This window comes from Pinus tabuliformis, chromosome Q (genome assembly GCF_031772625.1).
Source record: "Pinus tabuliformis cultivar Carrire ecotype Pingquan chromosome Q, CPIR1, whole genome shotgun sequence".
Taxonomy (NCBI): Eukaryota; Viridiplantae; Streptophyta; class Pinopsida; order Pinales; family Pinaceae; genus Pinus; species Pinus tabuliformis.
Window position 1 is genome coordinate 1,078,395,117 of NC_142296.1, and position 6,465 is coordinate 1,078,401,581.

The window sequence follows — 6,465 nt, forward strand, 5'->3', positions numbered from 1 at the left end:
ACATTGGAGGTGTTGTATCTATCATTTGTAAATTACCAAAGTGAGTAAAAACAATCTTACTATTTTGAGCATCTCTATGCCAAGACATATTTCTAGAGCCATTTTCAAAACAATTAGATATAGTTTGTTGGTTAAAACTAACATATCATCACTATAAATTATAGAAAAAAAGATAAAATAAAGTTCCTTGATCATAAAACAAAAATAGGAGACTTTTGCATGCATCATTCGTGAGAGCATGTTGCCAGAGACAAATCTATGGCATTGGGTTTACTGGATAATGATTCCCACATTGAAGATTCCTATCATTGTGGGCTAGCCAAGCTTCCAGGCCAACCAAACAAGAGCATTGATGTCTTTGAATCCATTGCATGTCATTTAGAAAGGCTATAATTTCATTATGGTCCTCATGTTTTGCTTTGATAATGTGGCCCAACATCATTTTAATTCGCTAGTCAAGGGAGATAGAATAAAGATATTGGCTCCTATTCCCCCTTGTATGACCAGGGTATTTAGCTTGAATTTTACAATCTGAATGGGCCGTCCATTTTGTCGTTGTTAAGGCTTCAACATGATGTATTTCTTCTTGAATTTCGAGAGGGGTGATGTAACAACGCTAGTGAAAATTCCATGTAATAAATGTTAAAAACAATAACCATGGATGACTGGGACAGGTATTCCAAGCTGAATTTTGGGCAAGACATCCTAGGGGGTGTTCATTTGGTTGTTTATCACTAAGGAAATTGGCAAAGGCAATGTATAAGGCATTAAAGAGGCAAAAAGGTATTTTGGCACATTTATTTATGAAAATAATGGAATTTGGGAGAAAAGGAAGGTGAAAGGTCACAAGTTGCATGTGAGGAGGAAATTGAAGGAAAATAATGGAAAATGAAGAAAATAGAGGTCTCATTAATAAAAAGGCTTATGAGGATCAGTGGGTAAGACTTGGTCAGTTTAGCTTTGGAGCTTTCTCATTATTCTCTCTCTCTGTCTCTATCATACTCTTGGTTACTTAGAGTTTTCTTGGAGCACTCTTGGAGGGTGTGGCTTACTTGGATTCTTGGAGTAAGAAGGCAAAGGAAGAGCAAGAAAGAGCAAGAGGGCATTGACATCAACATCTACATTAGATTTTGTTACAGGTATCGAGTTGCATGTATGATTTATTCACTTGTTTTGGCATGCATGACACATGCATGTGGTTTCTTAGTTGTGATCTATCATTGGCATGGAGGATTGCTTGGACTGATAGTCGATTTCCTAGCCTTGCCATTTCCTAGATAGCCATGGTGATTGTGGGTTTACTTTCATTTCTTTGTTTTTTTTTGTTCACATGTTTCCTTAGCTTGGGTTGAGTTACTAGTCTTGGAAGCCCTAGTTGAACAAGCGCTCTGGAAACCCTATAACAGCTTGGGTTGAGTTACTAGTCCTGGAAGCCCTAGTTGAACAAATGCTCTCAAAGCCCTATAACAACTTCGATTGAGTTACTAGTCTTGGAAGCCCTGGTTGGACAAACGCTCTGGAAGCCCTTGGTGGGTTGAGTTACTAGTCCTTGAATCCTTGGTTGGACAAATGCTCTGGAAGCCTTGTATAAGTTGTGGGTTGAGTTACTTGTTCTAGAAGCCTTCATTGGACAAACTCTCTGGAAGCCCTGTATAAGCTGTGGGTTGAGTTTCTAGTTCTGGAAGCCTTTGGTTGGACAAACACTTTGGGAGCCCTGGAAGGCTTGGATGGAGACCAATTTGATGATGGTTTTTGGTGATGTCCTACCGTGAGGAGGAATCATTGTTTGATGCACTGATGTGAGTGGCCTCTGGAAGCCCTAGATGAGTTTTGATTGATGTGTTCTATGAGATCCCACATTCATGCTTGGAATATAGCACGAGGGTGAATGGCTGAACAGAGACTTGGCTCAGCCAATCTATGGTCGAGTGGAATGTGGTAGTCCCATCACTGGTTGGTTCATTACATTTATTAATGAAAAAATTATTCCCTTGATTTTTATGTGCAAATGTACTGATATATATATCTATATCTATATCTAGATATACATATATATATATATATATATATATATATATATATATATATATATATGTGTGTATATATATATGTATATGTATATGTATATGTATATGTATATGTATATGTATATGTATATGTATATGTATATATATATATATATATATATATATATATATATATATATATATATATATATATATATATATATATATATGGATTTTGATGGTTGATATGTTTATTGTGTTTATGTTCCTATTATGTTGTTTATATGCACATTTACCCCAGAGGTTTTTATAGAGTGGTATCAAAGCATGGTTCAAACACTTGGACTCGATGGGCCCTATCATAAGTAAACTGAAGAACAAAGGTTAAACTTTAGACCTTTCTGTCATATCTGTTATAAATTTTCTTCTGTGAAATATTAGAAGTTGAAAATTCTTCCATACTTCAGGTAAATCCCATTAATATTGTGGTAAAAATCTCAGATATTGGTTCACAATACTTTAGGAATTATAATCTAAGGAAGACGACCTTCCTGAATGCACCTTTAAACAGGTCATGCTGGAATTTCTACAATACCTTTTCCTCTGTAGGCTTTAAGAAGCTAAAAAATCTTCCATACTTAGGGGAAATACCAATGATTATGTGGTCAAAATTTTAGATATTGGGTCGCAATATTTTAGGAGATATGAGTAGAGGGAGTCGAGCCTTCTGAATGCCCCTAAAATCAGGTCTCAAATAGGTCACGTTGACATTTTTGTTATACCTTTTATTATGGGCACTCTCAAGAGCTGAATTTTCTTCCATAATGAGAGGAAATCCCACTTATATTGTGATAAAATTTTTAGACATTTATTCTCTATATTTTAGGAGATATGACCAGTGTAAATCGAGCTTTTTGGATACTCCAAGAATTGTGCACCAAATAGGATTGTGTTGGTATTTTGTTATAACTTTTCATATATGAAATCTAAAAATCTGAAACTTGAACCATATTTAGGAATAATTCCACTGATAATATGGTTTAGTTTCCATAACTTGTACTACTACAGTTTAGGATATATGCATTGAATCATTTGATATATTAGTTTGCATGCAAAGTGTTTGATGAAATGCTTAAATGGTTCAATGATTAACTGCATACAAACTGTTTGATAAAATGCCCCAATGAGTATGTTGTTTGTGGTTGGGGATAGTATTGATGTGTAATATTATTTATTTAGTTGACATATTCTTACTTGTATGAAAATAGCTTTCTATATTAGTTTGCATGTAAAGTGTTTGAATAAATGCTTACATGCAAATGTAATAGTATAGTAGTTGTTTGTGGAAAATGTAAAAGTATAGTAATTGTTTGAAGAAAATGTTAATTTTTCTTGGATGGGATAGTATTGTAGTATGATAATATGCATGTAGCTGATCTACGCCTATTTTCATGCAAATGATTTGAAGAGTTGCATGTAGGGAATTTGAAACTTTGCATGCAATGAAATTGAAAAGTTGCATGTAAGGAAATGGAAAAGTGGCATGTCTTTAGTTATTATGTTACAAGTGGAATAAGTGCAATGTTTTTTACTTAGTCTCATAGAAATGTATGAGAAATAAAAATCAATTTCTTTTCAAGTGTGATTAAATTTAGTAGATCTTTGGAGATCTCATTTCCATAATTGGACATTAGAGATCGAGCCATTATAGTAGCTTCCTCCTTCTACCTTAGTGTGGACCATGGATAGTAAGGGGGTATGCTTATAGGTTATTAGTATTGGTGGATGCTGATTTCAAATTAATAGACACGATGTCTTGATTTTAGTAACATGTGATTGATTGTGTATGAATTATATGTCACTTACATGTTGATTTCATGATACCTACTTACATCCTTGTCTGTTAGGTTATGTTTTTGAATATTTTGGATTACATGTATCAGTCTTGTAGGTTGATTACAAGATTTGATCGCTTATGTTCGACTACATGTGTTTATTGGTGGGTGTAGTCCATTTGGAATTTCTTATGCATATTGTTGGTTGCATGTGGCAATGTGTACAATGGAGTAATGGTTGTTGTTATGCATGTATGGTTGTGGCTATGTTTATGCATGTATAGTAGGTCAAACATACCTTGTGAAGTCATTGTATACAATTTAGGTCATCATGATGCTATTGGTTGTTATGATGCTAATGTGTTGGTTGAAATAGAGCTGGAGATGTAGATCGTCATAATGAGACTGCAACATTAGACTTTGGGATATGAGCATATTGTCATAGACGTAATGTATGCCTTGCATGCAGGTATGTAAGTTAACGATTTTTATATGCATTAGGTTATGTACATGTCTTTTGATTTCATGGTTACATTCATGATAGGTGTTGGCTGCTTAGTGTAGTTATATGCACATGTGTCGGATAGTCAAGAATGATATTAACCTATAGTTGTATGCATTACTATTGTTTTTTTATATTAGATAACATGATGATTATGCTATATGTTGCTGATGAGCATGTTATAGGTTAACTTGTTTATTTTTATATGACAATTAGCTTGATGATTCGGTTTTATGTTGTTGATGAGATTGATATATAGCTTATTGTTGTTATATGCTATTAACTTGATGATTAGGGTTATTTCATTGAGATATTGATGTTATAATTTGGATTGCTCATATGAGTGATGGTTATGTTCATTACCTTAAAGATATTAATGGTATATGTAGTTTGTTAACCTGGTTTGACCTATGCAGATGGTTATGGTTGCGATATTCAGGTATGAAATGACATATTTTTGAGATGGTGTCATAGTAATCTATATTTAATTTTCATATGTGTGAATGATAATTTTGTGTGAGTGTACGATGTGAACATGTTAGTTGGATATTGTTATGGATATCATGATCTTATGAGTGCTTGAGTCGACATGTTGTAAAATTATATCTCGCTAACTAGATTGATAATGCAGACAAGATAACCTCCCCTAAGGTACACTAAGGTATGAGTTTGCTTATGTATTATACTTGGTGTTTCATAGTTGATTACATCATCTATTTGGTATTTGAGTGTTTGGTGCCTATTATGTCGTCTAATTGATTTATTTAACATGGTATGTTTGTGAGTTGGTTGAATGTTTGATGAATTGCATAATATGAGTATGTGATCCAATGATCTTGTTTTAAGATGATGGTACCAATACATATGTGTTAAGACAGTTGATAAGTACTTGAGTGTAGTAGTAGATAGTTTTAGTATTATGCCTAATGATTGTGAGTTGACTATGGATAATGACATGATGGTTAGTCTTGGTAAAGGTTGATTTCAAATTGATAGATATGATTGTCTTGATATTTGGAACATGTGCACGTGTGAGCATGATGTAGGGAGTTGCATGGCAAGAGAGGTTGCCATGAAATCTTGAAGAAGGCTCAAGTTGAGCTTTCCCTGGGAACCATGGGAATTGTGTCATGGTGTTGGTTGTTAGTCTTGTGCTTTTGGTATTTTATGAACTGTTGAGTTTGATTTGCAGATTTGTTTATGTCTAGTGTATGGCCATACCATTTTGTTTGTGGAGTCATGTTATTATTGGTTTTTATGGTCTTCTTCTTGTTTGTTTCTTGTCTTGCCTTTTATGTTTTGAGTCATGGGAATTGGTTGAGAAAGGGGAAAGTTTATGGAAACCGGTAGAGTTGTGTGGTACCCAACCGATGATATAAGACCCAGATGAAGCTTTGTGCTTGAGTAAGTGCAACAGAAGGTAAGACTGTGACAATCAGTTGGACTGGTTGGGTCCATTGTGGTAAATGGACAGAAGTAGTGCATACATGAGAAAGGTAACTAGAAAAGGTAAAGTAAATGGATCAGAGGTGTCATATGCTTTGGCTATGTTGGGAACTATTTCTCTCAATGCCTGTGCATAAATAAGGAATTTCTCTTAACCTAGGCATTATGTTATCTAGTAATTATTTTTTGATCATGATTATGTTGAAGTTTATATATGTATACATGTATAAATGTATTTCTTTGTCTGACAGGATCATGATTGTTTTATGCTAACATTTATATATGTATGTATGTATGTCTCCATGTATCTATGGTAATCTCTGATAGGGTTGTTAGGGATCATTCTTGTGGAGAAATAATTGCTTATGCAGGAGAATGACATGAAAAGGTTCCTGGTCTTACGAGGAATAAATTGGGAAGAGTAGTCATGACAAATATACGAGGTCAGTATCATGTGGATATGAATTGATATGGTACACTTGTATTATGCCTATGCTTATGTTATGATAGGTAATGTTGAAGGATACATCAGCAAAGTGAAAACAATGTGGTCTACAACATGCTAGGATAAGCATGGATGAGGTACCATAAGTAAGGTTTCTTGGTAAGGAAAATGTGGTTTTGGATGTGTGGTACTATAGTTGAGCATACATTGTATATGTTGTACATGTTGCAT